We start from the raw sequence: 14,433 nt of genomic DNA on the forward strand, positions 1-14,433 counted from the left end.
ACCCAGAAATAGTGCTTCAGGTTAAGAACTTTGCTTCAGGAGGAGAACAGAAATTGGGCTCCGGCGGTGCAGCAGCAGTGAGAGGCCCCATTAGCTAAAGTGGTGCTTCAGGTTAAGAACAGTTTCAGGTTAAGAACAGACCTCTGGAACGAATTAAGTACTTAACCCGAGGTACCACTGTAAAGGTAAAGGGACCCCTGACAGTTAAGTCCAGTCGTGAACGACTCTGGGGTTGCGGCGCTCATCTCGCTTTACAGGCTGAGGGAGCTGATGTTTGTCCGCTTCCGCAGACAGTTTTTCTGGGTCATGGGGCCAGCATGACTAAACCGATTCTGGTGAAACCAGAGCAGTGCGTGGAAATGCCATTTACCTTCCCGCCGGAGCAGTACCTATTTATCTACTTGCACTGTGTGCTTTCAAACTGCTAGGTTGGCAGGAGCAGGGACCGAGCAACGGGAGCTCACCCCGTTGCGGGGATTCGAACAGCCGACCTTTCAATCGGCAAACCCAAGCAGCACAGTGGTTTAACTCACAGCGCCCCTCTCATGTGATTAGTCTGCTGCATATATCTTCATGTTCCTCGTTTATTTTAGCGCGCCAGTTGCCTCCCCTCCCCCCTTTCACGTTCCTGCCACCGAGGTCTGCGTGTCCATGGTGAACTTGCCAGCATTGCTACATCCTTGACCTTTTCTCCTTGGCTTTGCCCCAGAGAACCAAAGACAAGTGTTTGGGAAACTTTATTCTCCTATGTGGTGCTATCTGCATACAGGCACGGGGTGGAATGCAACGATTGTCTCATCTTGCTGATGGGAGTCCGACAGGGAGAGGTGTGTAATCTGTCAGCCTGTTAAATGGAATTTTCGAGTCCGGTGGAGAAAGAGAAGAGCAGAGGCCCAATCGCCGAAGCAAGCTACCTCTTCCAGGTGTGTGGCTTCATGAGTGAGCTGCATATGCAAGTGAACCAGAGGGCCAGTGTGGTACAGTGGTTGGACTAGGATCTGGGAGACCATGGTTCAAATCCACCCCCCATTCGGCCATGACACTCATTGGGTGTGACCTTAGGCCACTCACTGCTTCTCAGCCTAACCTACCTCACAAGGTGGGGATTAAATGAGATGGGGCAGAATTGTGTACGCCACCTTGAGCTCATCAGAGGAGAAGATTGGGATATATGTTGTTGTTGTTGTTTAGTTGTTTAGTCGTGTCCGCCTCTTCGTGACCCCATGGACCAGAGCACGCCAGGCACTCCTGTCTTCCACTGCCTCCCGCAGTTTGGTCAAACTCATGCTGGTAGCTTCAAGAACACTGTCCAACTATCTCATCCTCTGTTGTCCCCTTCTCCTTGTGCCCTCCATCTTTCCCAACCTCAGGGTCTTTTCCAGGGAGTCTTCTCTTCTCATGAGGTGGCCAAAGTATTGGAGCCTCAACTTCACGATCTGTCCTTCCTGTGAGCACTCAGGGCTGATTTCCTTGGAGAATGGAGAGGTTTGATCTTCCTGCAGTCCATGGGACTCTCAAGAGTCTCCTCCTCCTCAAGAGCACCAGAATTCAAAAGCATCAATTCTTCGGCGATCAGCCTTCTTGATGGTCCAGCTTTCACTTCCATACATCACTACTGGGAAAACCATAGCTTTTACTATATATACAATATAAACTTGTGAATTGTGTGTGGTCTTAATAGTGCTGCTTGTTTGCACCTTTTGCTCTTAATCCAGATAACTAGGAAGTCTCTGGAAATTCCAGAAACTTCCTGGCTCTCAGCTTCATGCTAATCCACTGCTGGAGTGCACAGAGTTCCTAGGAATTTTCCTGTGCTTGAGATGGTTCAGTTGTTGCCTCGTTTCTGTGTTTCCCTTCCTTTGTTTACATTGTGCTTTGAAAAGTAATGAGGGTTTTGAATGTTGGGGACATGTTTGAATGAGCAAACTCTGGCAGACTCTCTCTGACATAGCCAGCCTCGCAGGAGGGAACTTGAGAGTATTTAGAGTGAAAATGACAAGGCAATTGTCAGGAATTACTTTAATGGGTAAGAATTAGTTTTAAATTATTCGCATTATAAATAGCTGGCATCGTAGTTCCTGGCTCTGAAGCAAGCAAGATGGAATGATGTGTCACAGAAAGGAAAGGTTGTGATTAATAAAACGAATCTTAGTTAAACCAGCACAAAACACACACACACACAGAGAGAAAAGTTTGGTAAATCAATTAGATTTATCCATTTCCCTACAGATCTGCCTCTAAGTCATTCTACAGGAGTTGGCTGAGACTTGCAGAGCTTTGTGGGATGGGGGCGAGAGAAGATGCTCAAGTATTAGGCTGCATCTTTTATTTATATATTGACACCTACTTTACAGAGGGAAATAGGTGCGCAGCCTGGGAGTCATTTTGGACTCACAGCTGTCCATGGAGGCGCAGGTCAATTCTGTGTCCAGGGCAGCTGTCTACCAGCTCCACCTGGTACACAGGCTGAGACCCTCCCTGCCCGCAGACTGTCTGGCCAGAGTGGTGCATGCTCTAGTTATCTCCCGCTTGGACTACTGCAATGCGCTTTACGTGGGGCTACCTTTGAAGGTGACCCAGAAACTACAACTAATCCAGAATGCGGCAGCTAGACTGGTGACAGGGAGCGGCCACCGAGACCACATAACACCGGTCTTGAAATACCTACACTGGCTCCCAGTACGTTTCCGAGCACAATTCAAAGTGTTGGTGTTGACCTTTAAAGCCCTAAATGGCCTCGGCCCAGTATACCTGAAGGAGCGTCTCCACCCCCATCATTCTGCCCGGACGCTGAGGTCCATTGCCGAGGGCCTTCTGGTGGTTCCCTCATTGCAAGAAGCAAAGCTACAGGGAACCAGGCAGAGGGCCTTCTCAGTAGTGGTGCCTGCCCTGTGGAACGCCCTCCCATCAGATGTCAAAGCGATAAACAACTACCTGACATTCAGAAGACATCTTAAGGCAGCCTTGTTCAGGGAAGTTTTTAATGTGTGATATTTTAGTGTATTTTTGGTTTCTGTGGAAGCCGCCCAGAGTGGCTGGGGAAACCCAGCCAGATGGGCCGGGTACAAATAATAAATTATTACTATTATTATTATTATAGGGGAGAGCTGATGCTTCCTAGATTTTCTGTAGTGGGGAGGTGTCATTCTCTAGTGGAGAGGCAGTCCCAGCATTATCATGGTTGAGATGAGCAACAGATGAGGAAAAGGAGGAGTTGTTTAGCAGCAGAACCTTCCCCTTAGACTCACTTAGATATTTTTTAAGTAATGGGTATGCTTCCCGCTAATGAAGATTAGTAGCAATTGCTGTGAGTTCCACCAAACTGTCCTTCCCTCCCATCCCACGTGTGTGTTTTTAGCAGGGGAAATATGCTGTAATTTTGGTAACGATGTAAAGAGCTAATTAAGGGTCTTGCTCAATCAACTAGCAGCTTAATTACCACCAAATAGTAATCGCTTGCGGAAGCGCTGCTGCCACCACAAGCCCTGTGACATTTATGCACCTGAGGGCGTTGTGCAAAATGGGGAAAGGACTTATCCCCCCCCCTTTTAATAGCCCATCGCAACTGGGATTTCTGGAGGTGGTGGGAGGAATCTGCTGAGAATTGTGATTCCTTAAACATCCACATCTTCCCTTTCCTCTGGGGAGTGCACAGGGTGGCCTAGATGAGCCTCCTACAGGGAGGTCTGCTATTCAGACCCCACTCAGACTGTCTTTCCCCCACAAGGCACCTTCTGACCACCTCTTCGGCCATTCAAAGCAAAACAGTAAACCCCTGTAAAGGGCGGGGGGAGTGAGTTTTCCTTGCATATTTTCCTCGTCTTCAAATATTCCTCCCTGGGCCACTGCTCACTGGCAGAAGGTCCCGGCTTCTATCCTCAACATTTTCCAGCAGGGCTGGGTCAGGCTCCTGTCTGAAACCCTGGACTGCTGATGCCAGATGGTGTGTAGACAATGCAGATTTAACTGGACCAGCGGTCTGACTGTGTACAATGCAACTTCCTGTCTGGCTTGTCTAACCTGACAGCACCACTGCTGTTTGTGTGTGGAGGGCTGGCACGGCATTTCCATGGCTCAACCTTGCCTCCCAGTTCCTGTGGCCCCAGGGAAGGCTTGGAGCCAGGTGTCTCCACCAGAGGCATCCCTGCCACAAGGCAAGGTGAGATGGTCACCTCCAGTGGTCAATTTTGGGTGGGTGAGTTAGGGAGAGGGACTTGACCCAGGGCACAGTGTTGGGTTTTCATTTCCATGCTGCCTCAAAACAGCTGGATCGCATTCTGTGTTTTAAATGATGCGCTCTGTCCCACTCAAGCCCCCTAAAGAACCGCCTTCTGGCAGTTCCCTTGCTGCATGAAGCCAAGTTACAGGGAACCAGGCAGAGGGCCTTCTCGGTACACTGGTACCTCGGGTTAAGTACTTAATTCGTTCCAGAGGTCCGTCCTTGACCTGAAACTGTTCTTAACCTGAAGCACCACTTTAGCTAATGGGGCCTCCTGCTGCTGCCGCACCGCTGGAGCACGATTTCTGTTCTCACCCTGAAGCAAAGTTCTTAACCTGAAGCACTATTTCTGGGTTAGCGGAGTCTGTAACCTGAAGCGTATGTAACCTGAAGCGTATGTAACCCGAGGTACCACTGTAGTGGCGCTCGCCCTGTGGAACTTCCTCCCACCAGATGTCAAAGAGAAAAACAACTACCAGACTTTTAGAAGACATCTGAAGGCAGCCCTGTTTAGGGAAGCTTTTAATGTTTAACAGACTATTGTACAGTGGTACCTCGAGTTAAGTACTTAACTCGTTCTGGAGGTCTGTTCTTAACCTGAAACTGTTCTTAATCTGAAGCACCATTTTAGCTAATTGGGCTTCCTGCTGCTGCCGCGCCGCTGGAGCACGATTTCTGTTCTCATCCTGAAGCAAAGTTCTTAACTGGAGGTAATATTTCTGGGTTAGCAGAGTCTGTAACCTGAAGTGTCTGTAACCTGAAGTGTATGTAACCCAGGGTACCACTGTATTTTAATATTTTGTGGGAAGCCTCCCAGAGTGGCTGGGGAAACCCAGCCAGATGGGTGGGGTATAAATTTATTATTAATTAATTAATTAATTATTATAAAATGCCATAGACTGGTCCTGGAGGCCATGTGACTGCTGAAGCGCTGATTCCCAGAGTGCAGTGGCCGGCCTGCTCTTGAGGTGGGATAGCTGGAGAGGACTGTGTCAGATCTCTCTGCATTCCTAGCATGCCTGCTGGTCCCCCTGCCTCCCTCCTATGCCCCTCTTTCCTTTGAGCGCTGCTCAGGCGCTGACTGCAATTGGCCGGAGCCTCCTGCATCTCTCAGAGCTGCAGTCCGTGCAGAGGCTTGTGTGTGTGTGTGTGCTGAGAGATGATAGACCTCTTGTTACCCTCCCTCCTTGTTTGATGCCTGCATCTACCCATTTGCCTTCTGGGCATGCTAATCCCTAGAGCATGGGTAGGCAAACTAAGGCCCGGGGCCCGTATCCGGCCCAATCGCCTTCTAAATCTGGCCTGTGGGCGGTCCGGGAATCAGCGTGTTTTTACATGAGCAGAATGTGTGCTTTTATTTAAAATTCATCTCTGAGTTATTTGTGGGGCCTGCCTGGTGTTTTTACATGACAGAATGTGTGCTTTTATTTAAAATGCATCTCTGGGTTATTTGTGGGGCATAGGAATTCGTTCTTTTTTTTTATTTTCAAAATATAGTCCAGCCCCCCATAAGGTCTGAGGGACAGTGGACTGGCCCCCTGCTGGAAATGTTTGCTGAACCCTGCCCTAGAGAGAGGGATGAAATCAGAGGGTGCCTGACTCTTTGAGAGGGAGGGAAGTGAGTGCATTTTGCTGGACCAGCAATGTCCAGAAGTCCAGTTTGGCACAGACCCATTCTGAGCTTGGCTTTTCCGAGGTCTCTGTCTGGTGTCCTGATGGCAAAAGCTCTGGGGCAGAATATTTCAGTGCCTCTTGAGTGAAGCTGGCAGCCAGACTCTGGCAGTGGCTGATAGTTCTCAGATATGACTAATAGGGAGTCACTCTCCTGGCAGCAGATGTGAGGGATTTCATAGATCACTTTGCACACTCTTATCTGGTTACAGGGGAATGAGTTTCCGCTGGTAAGAGAGGAGGCCCATTGGGAACGCGTCTGAGGCCAGTGGGCTTGAATGGGCAGAGCCTGCTGAACCTTGAAGCTCACAGGGAGCCGGGTGCAAATCACTATTTCAGTTCAAACTATATTTGAGGATATATCAGACATGTTCTGGCCTGTGGGAAGCAATAATTTCTTCTAGAGCTCTGATCTTACATCAGAAGAGCCGGCTGGATCAGACCAATGTCCCATCCAGTCCATTATCCTGTTCTCACAGTGGCTGACAAAATGCTCATGGTAAGCCCAAAAGCAGAACCCGAGCACAAGCGCTTTTTCCCTTCCTGTGGTTTCCAGCAATTGCTATTTGAAAGCTCGAACTGTGAAGGCAGAGCATAGTCACCATGGCAAATAGCTATCAATACCCCTCCTCATTTGTCTCAATCTTTTAGAGCCATCTAGGTTGGCGCCCATCACTGTCTCCTGTGCAAGCGAGTTCCATAGTTTAACAATCTTCAGCTGGTGTGTTTGGACCCTCTACTGCAGCGGTTCTCAACCTGTGGGTCCCCAGATGTAGTTGGACTACAACTCCCATCATCCCTGAGCTCTGGCCTTGCTAGCTAGGGATGATGGGAGTTGTAGTCCAACAACATCTGGGGACCCACAGGTTGAGAACCGCTGCCCTACTGGGTCAGGTGGGTTGCAACAGGAGCATCAGTACCATTCAAAGGTGGAGCCCTGGGTTTGAAAAGGTTGAAGACTACAGTGGTACCTCAGGTTACATACGCTTCAGGTTACAGACTCCACTAACCCAGAAATAGTAACTTGGGTTAATTGCTTCAGGATGAGAACAGAAATCGTGCTCCGGCAGCGCAGCAGCAGCAGGAGACCACATTAGCTAAAGTGGTGCTTCAGGTTAAGAACAGTTTCAGGTTAAGAACAGACCTCCAGAACGAATTAAGTACTTAACCCGAGGTACCACTGTACTGGTCTAGAGAGCTGGTAGGAGAGGTCTTGTAAGCAGGATGGGAAGGAGTAGTGATATTCTCTGCTAGAAAATTCTCCATAGAATATTCTCCACAAACTGTAAATTCTAATGTAAGAACCAGTTTTACAACCCACATTAAAACAATCTAGCAAATATTAAGTCAAGCTGTGATATTGCCAGTTAAGTAATGAATAATATTTTTTTTTGATCCAGTTACATTACTGGGCATTGTGTCATTCACCATTGGCAGTTGGCAACATAATTAGAATGCAAAGTTGATGGTAAGTATACGGGTTAGTGGCAGGCTTAGTGATTAACATGAGACATTCACATTGAATTTTCAATTTCAAGTTTGGTGCAAAAAATCAAAAAATGTGAATTCACTGCATTGCCCCATGGAATAGAAGTATCTGTACAGTTTTTGGTTGCCATCTGAACAAGTTTACCCATGAATAAGCATGTATATTAACTAATTATACCATTTTCAGTGCATTAAAGTTATATTTAAAATGAATATTCTCCTATTTTAAATGAAAATTCTCTAATATTCTCATTAATCGAGAATATTCTTGAGAATATTCTCCAAAAGATTATTCTCGAGAATTTAACATCACTGGTAATGAGGTCTCCCTTTTTTACATCTTGCAGATATGACTTAAACAAAGCTAAGGGCAAGTGGACCAGCAAGGCATTGTGGATTCACTGGCATCTTCAGCTATCCCACCTCAAGAGCAGGCAGGCTAGTTGCCCAAGTTCGTAAGGCCCACAGATGCATAAATTGAATTGCATCTCTGTTCAGGACTTGCTTTTGACCCCCTCTTCCACCCCACCCCCCAGCGTAACATGGAATGACAAATACCAGGGGTGGCTCTCCAGGTATGGTTGGACTCCCAGTAGCCCACATCCAGCGGCTCCGGCTAATGAGAATGGTAGTCCAACAATATCTGGAGAGCCACGGTTTCGCTATTCCTGCCATATGCAAACAGTGGTGTGGGCGAGGGGAGCCAAGATAACGCCTTTAAACCCTTTTAATTTTTACTTTCCTGTCGGGGGTGGCTCTGGCGGGTTGTGATGTTCTTTATTAATGAGCACTTTGGAATCCTTTGGTGTCAAGTATATCTTTGTAGAATTGGGTAGGAAGTCGCTTGAGGAATGTGAGAAAGCCCAGGCCTGTGAAGCTTCAGCCTCTGCTCGTTAATGTCACAGGCAAGCCTTTATCTCTGACTTCCCCCCTGCGCGATGTGCCGGCTTTCCCATCACAAATATTTCTGTTTGGCTGATTAAAAACAGGTGTGCCATGTATGGTGGACGCCTGGGAGAAGCGTAATGATACCATTCCATGAAAAGATCAGTGAGAGGGCTTCTCTCAAGGGGTCTTAGGGGAGGGACAAAGTATTTGGAAAGTTGTGGAGCAGCATTGGCTGCAGCCCTTGGATGCCTTCAGAGGTTGAGTCGTAATTCGTCCTTCAGGCCTTGGATGCAGTCCGCCAAGCCCTGTCAAATGGGTGGCAGGTTTTCAGAAAAGGTGATATATGTCTTGAGTTTTGGGGTGGAGACAATGGTTCACACGAAGCTCTTGTGTGCATAATAGGTAAAGGTAAAGGGACCCCTGACCATTAGGTCCAGTTGTGGCCGACTCTGGGGTTGCGGCGCTCATCTTGCTTTATTGGCCGAGGGAGCCGGCGTACAGCTTCCAGGTCATGTGGCCAGCATGACTGAGCCGCTTCTGGCGAACCAGAGCAGTGCATGGAAACGCTGTTTACCTTCCCACCGGAGCGGTACCTATTTATCTACTTGCACTTTGACGTGCTTTCAAACTGCTAGGTTGGCAGGAGCAGGGACCAAGCAACAGGAGCTCACCCGTCGTAGGGATTCGAACCGCCGACCTTCTGATCAGCAAGTCCTAGGCTCTGTGGTTTAACCACCCGTGTGCATAATAATAATAATAATAATAATTCTGTACTTTGTTCCTGCCATAGTTCATTTCTGGGTTCACCATCCATGGTTGACTCGAAACAAGCTGCATTGCAGAGAAGCTGTGTGAAGGCCACATATATGGTGTTTCCCCTTCACCCTTATCGTCTTCCTCCCCCCCCCCATCATCTCGAACCAGGGGTGTGTTTTGAAGCGTCACTGCAAAGCTCCTGATGTGCCCTGAGATCTGGGCTGCAGCTAATCACTGCTTCCTCTCTCTTTCACATCTTGGCTTTTATGTGTGAATTCATTATGCAATGTTTCTTTCTTTGTTTTTTTTAAGTCTGTGTCGATTTATTTCATAGGAAATCCTGAGATTTTTCAAAGGAACAGGCTTGCAGATGGCTGGCGCTTTTCCATTTTTAAATGGTTAATTTCAAATCTCTTTCATTTTTATTAGAAATGCGCTGCTTTCCCCAGTCTTACCTGATCCGGCGCCGGATGACTGTTTGCCATGTTTATGAAAGACACATTTAGTTTGGATATATTTCCTTTTCACCACAATGTTTTCCAGTTTGGGTCAGTGTTAGAAACTCAGATATATAAGTTGGAGCCAAATGGCTCTGTAAACCAAGGTTACAGCCGCCAAAATGGAATGTCTAGTTGCCATTTTGGGGCACGACGGCTCTCAGGTCTTATTTTTCAAATGATGGACTGACTGTGATCAGTAAAACATCTGTCTAGTTCATATGACAACCTTGAGCTAGGTTAAGGGCTTTGTGAACTGAAAGAAGAAAAGTCCCTTGATCCAGGGACAGTGGTACCTTGGTTTAAGAACAGTCCGGTTTAAGAACGATTTGGTTTACAAACTCCGCAAAACCAGAAATAGTGGTTTGAGAACTTTACCTCGGTCTAAGAATGGAATCTGAACAGTGGAAGGGCACTAGCGGTGGGAGGCCTCATTAGGGAAAGTGCGCCTCGGTTTATGAACCGTTTTGGTTTAAGAACGGACTTCCGAAATGGATTATGTTCGTAAACCGAGATACCACTGTATTGCCTTATTCTGACTTCTTTTTCTTAATGGTGACATGGATCATTCATAACGCAAGAATATTTTTCACAACTGTGAGCAGGGCAGTGGGGTGGGGTAAGGGAAGGCAAGGCAAGTGATAACAATTAACTATAGCGTTGTTCACTACTCCTGCTCAGGCTGCACAGAGAATGAATTTTTGGTTCCTGAAATTGATTCTGATTGTGCAGATAAAATATAACGGATAAATAATGCTGTGGTATTAGTGTGTGAAAACAGTCAAGATCCAAGGATCTCCAGGCAGGCACCTCCAGGTGGTGGAGATGTCAGGCGCCATCCTGGCATCCAGGCACCTTCACTCGGTCGTAAGTGACTGATAACCAGGTGCAAAATGCGCCTGGCGCCTGGCTAATTTCAAACACTGGTTTGAGTTCAAGCAGGCTCCGCGAAGACGCACCTAGGCAGGCTGCTGCCGCATCTGCCTGAATTGCTTTCAGGCAGGTCTTTCAGTTTATCTGCTCAAGCAGCGAGAGGAGACCAGCTAAATGGAGAGCTCTTGCACAGCGAAGCTGGTAGGGGAACAGCTGGAGAGACTAAATTAAGCTTAGGAGGCCTGCAAACAACCTGCAGGGGGAAAAGTCTGTTTTCTGAACATTCTTCCCTCCATCCCTGCCAGTGATCTTTCTGTGTCCTGAAATGCTTTCGCTGCATGACCCAGCTCGACAGGATTGAATGGTTTCTGCTGTTCATTTAGGTTTAATATTTGTATTTAGCTTTTCCAAAATACCAGGTTGAGCTCGAAGTGGCTCGTAATAGCATTAAAAATGAGCAAACATCACTATCGCTAAGCCGAAGACGCAATAGCGTACAAATAAGGCAAAAGGAAACAAGCTCATGAGATAGTTAATACAGTCTCAAGGAGATGCAGAAATGGCTGCTGGGCATTGGTTTCAATCTCATTTCTGCTGGTGGAGACCCTTAGGGACTTGGTATCACTCTGAGAACAGAATCTTTCTCGGGAGGTCGGCAGGGGGAAAGAAAGAACCCACAACCTCCGTGTTGTCCAGTGAAAGGATAGATTTCGCGCGCACCCCCAACACAATTAGTGCTTAGCGGTATGGTCTGCTGCCAGACTGCATTAAAATCATCATTACAGCAAATTCCTCTTGGAAGCCATCGAGAGACTAAGATTGATTATACGTAAATGAAAAGGGACTTTGATTTCATTTGTGATTGCTTTATTGCTTAGAAAAATCTTAACGTTGCTGTTGGGAGTTTTGTCCAGGTTGGCATGACCTTGTAGGAGGTGAATTGTCACTGTGTTTTGTTTTTTTCTAACAACAACAACAACAACTTGGAAGCTGACCTTGACTTGTCCTTGAACAGAACCTGCTTCAAAGGCAAAGTCCAGTTTCTTGTTGGCAAAAAGTGCTTTGGTTTTGAAGTCCTTTCTCTGTGCCTCTCTCAGAGGAATGGCTAATGCCGGCTCTTCGTGATACATGCCCCTCATTTGACTGGAGGAACACACTTGTGTGGCATGACGCATCTTTCGGCTACTTGCTTCTCTGACTGGTCCTAACAGCTCCTAATTGTTTTGGGTTTAATTAGAACCGTCTTCAGTGAGAACATTCTAATTAAGCCCAATGTATAAAGAGACCTAAGGGTGGAAGCCCTTTTAAAACACAAGAGGCCTTCCGGAATGACCTTCCTTGGTACTGTGTAAGCTTCCAAATGCCTGTGCAGTGAGCTCAAATGAGCCCAAAGCGAAATCCTTCCTCCTTGCCCTTTCTGCCATCGCTAAGGGCCCCTGTGCCTTTTTCTGCGATTCTTGTGCAGTAGGGAATTAGCTACTGCACAACTTGGAAGAAAGCTGGAGCAATCCTTGGGGTCAAATCGGTTGCTAATAATAATAATAATAATAATAATAATAATAATAATAATTATTATTATTATTATTATTTATTATTTGTACCCCGCCCATCTGGCTGGGTTTCCCCAGCCACACTGGGCGGCTTCCAACAAAGATGAAAAACACACTAAAATGTCACATATTAAAAACTTCCCTAAACAGCGCTGCCTTCAGATGTCTTCTGAATGTCAGGTAGTTGTTTATCGCTTTGACATCTGATGGGAGGGTGTTCCACAGGGCGGGCGCCACTACCGAGAAGGCCCTCTGCCTGGTTCCCTGTAACTTGGCCTCTCGCAGTGAGGGAACCGCCAGAAGGCCCTCGGAGCTGGACCTCAGTGTCCGGGCAGAACGATGGGGGAGGAGACGCTCCTTCAGATATACTGGACCGAGGCCGTTTAGGGCTTCTTGATTCGTGGCAAGAACACGAAGCTCATTATCGTGCGCCATCCCAATCTCCAAGCAGTGCACAAGAGCAGGGGTCCCAGGCACTTACCCAGGGTTCATGTTTCCTTTTGGGAATGAGGTACAGCAGGGACTGTGGTGTCTTTACCTGGACCTGCGATGGAGGGGTTCAGAGCATTAACACACCAAGGGGGAGCCTTGCTTCTCCCATCTTGCAGCCTTGGATTCAAGCAGAAATCAAAGCTTGCTCTCAAACTTTGCTCTGACTCTCTGTCTAGCTTGCTGCTTTACTTCTAGATCGTATCACTGCAAAACTCTCTACTCCAAACTCTGGCTTTGTCGGTTAAGGGAGGGGCCCCTGCCCATTTGCCATCTCACATTGAGCCCCTTAACCCCCCATCACCTCACCGGGAAGCCATCCTGGCTATTTCCGGAATTAGAAGGCTTGATTAGCTTTCAGCACTTGAGGGATCCAGGGGTTAGAGGGGGTCTGGCATGCAGCCTATTTCCCCAAACTCCTAACATTAGGTTAAATTTGGATTTCGCCTCATTTGGAAATGTATGTTGTGTAAATGGCATTTTTTTGCTCGACCTTTTGGAGAAGGAGTAGAGCTGAGTGAGTTTGCAGGAGAGTTTGGATCAGAGGATTCAGGGAGGGATCAGGAAGTGCTGTGCCAGTGGTTTTCAACCAGTGTGCTGTGGCACCCTGGGGTGCCTTGAATGATGGTCAGGGGTGCTGCGGGCAACACTGGCATCTGTCCCTCTTTCCTTCGCTCCCTCGCGTCTCTGCCTCCCAAAGGCTTGCACAGCTGTCTATTGCAGCAGCGCTGGCTATAAGCTCCGCAGGCAAATGGTGCCTCTGGGAGACACCTCTCTTTGAGGGGGCGGGGGGGGCGCAAGCTCAGAGACTCCCAAGGGGAGAGGAATGGAGGCTGAGGGAACACTCCACAAGGGAGGGCTTTTGAAAAAGGGTGAGAGGATGCCAGCTCTGCAGGCAAGGGGTGACGTAACTGGGCTCCTGGGGTGCCGCAGAAAGAATGTACCGTATTTTTTGCTCTATAAGACTCACTTTTTCCCTCCCAAAAAGTAAGTGGAAATGTGTGTGCTTCTTATGGAGTGAATGCAGGCTGCGCAGCTTTCCCAGAAGTCAGAACAGCAAGAGGGATTGCTGCTTTCACTGCGCAGCGATCCCTTTTGCTGTTCTGGCTTCTGAGATTCAGAATATTTTTTTTCTTCTTTTCCTCCTCCAAAAACTAGGTGCGTCTTGTGGTCTGGTGCGTCTTATAGAGCGAAAAATACGGTAGTTGGTTAAGGGAGCCGTGGACTCAAAAAGGTTGAAAACCTCTGTGCTATGCAGAACCTTGTTGACTCAGCCCTGGTGAGTTGGCCGGTGAGCTGCCTGAGACTTGCACCTGTCAGGAGGAGGACCAGGAAACCTGCTGGTTTCAGCCCCTCGCAGTGTTGATGACTAGAAGTTGAGTCATCGTGCTGCTTGCAATTTGGAGGCCTGAGTTGGAAGATCAGAATGCCGACCCAACGCCCCTAAAGTTTCAGCTGACAAAGCACCTGTGTTTTTAGAGTGCAAAAGGTTAACGTACCTGTTTAGAGTTGGCCGTTTCAGCCTGCTTCGTAAGCCAGCTCTTGCGGCTGCCCACTCACTGGAAATGGAGCAGGGTTAGTGGCTAAGAAAAGGGCCTTTGTCAGTCTCCACAGGTAAATTGCTCCACTCAGAATTGTCCTGATGAACGGGACGGAAGCCACTGAGCCAAATTAGGCTGGTTGCTTGGATACCAGTGACCGGATAGGGTTGAGCCAGTGTGATGTAGTGTTTAGCTTTGACAAGGAAGATCCCGGTTATGAAGATGATGGGTGTGTCCCTTAAGTCTCCCTTGCCGGTATACTTTCTATGGGGCAATTAAAAATTAGCTGGGGGAACTCCTTGCCCATGCCTGGAATCCAACAGCTGTTAATTGGCCACTTACCTGAATGGCTCATCCTTGCAGATGCTTTTGAGGTTGTGCATTTCCTCTGCTGTGCAATGGCGCAAAACTGGAATCGCTTGGATATTCCTTGGCTCAGACTTGCTCTTTCCAGACAGAGA

General features: G+C 47.7%; 1 protein-coding gene across 4 annotated transcripts in view; it reads left to right on the forward strand.

Moving 5' to 3' along the window:
* Nucleotides 1-14,433, forward strand: part of PAK4 (p21 (RAC1) activated kinase 4) — an 83,111-nt gene that overhangs the window by 12,299 nt on the left and 56,379 nt on the right. Inside the window, exon 1 of one of the 4 annotated variants that reach the window (XM_083627190.1) lies at nt 7,714-7,829. The exons of 2 other annotated variants lie outside the window; for them this stretch is intronic. The gene's annotated coding sequence lies outside the window, so the exon portion shown is untranslated. Of the gene's footprint in view, nt 1-7,713; nt 7,830-14,433 lie in introns of those variants that run through there. One more of the 4 variants, XM_083627189.1, reaches the window with a different exon arrangement.

The sequence above is a fragment of the Podarcis filfolensis genome (assembly GCF_964270895.1).
Source record: "Podarcis filfolensis genome assembly, chromosome: 8".
Classification (NCBI taxonomy): Eukaryota; Metazoa; Chordata; class Lepidosauria; order Squamata; family Lacertidae; genus Podarcis; species Podarcis filfolensis.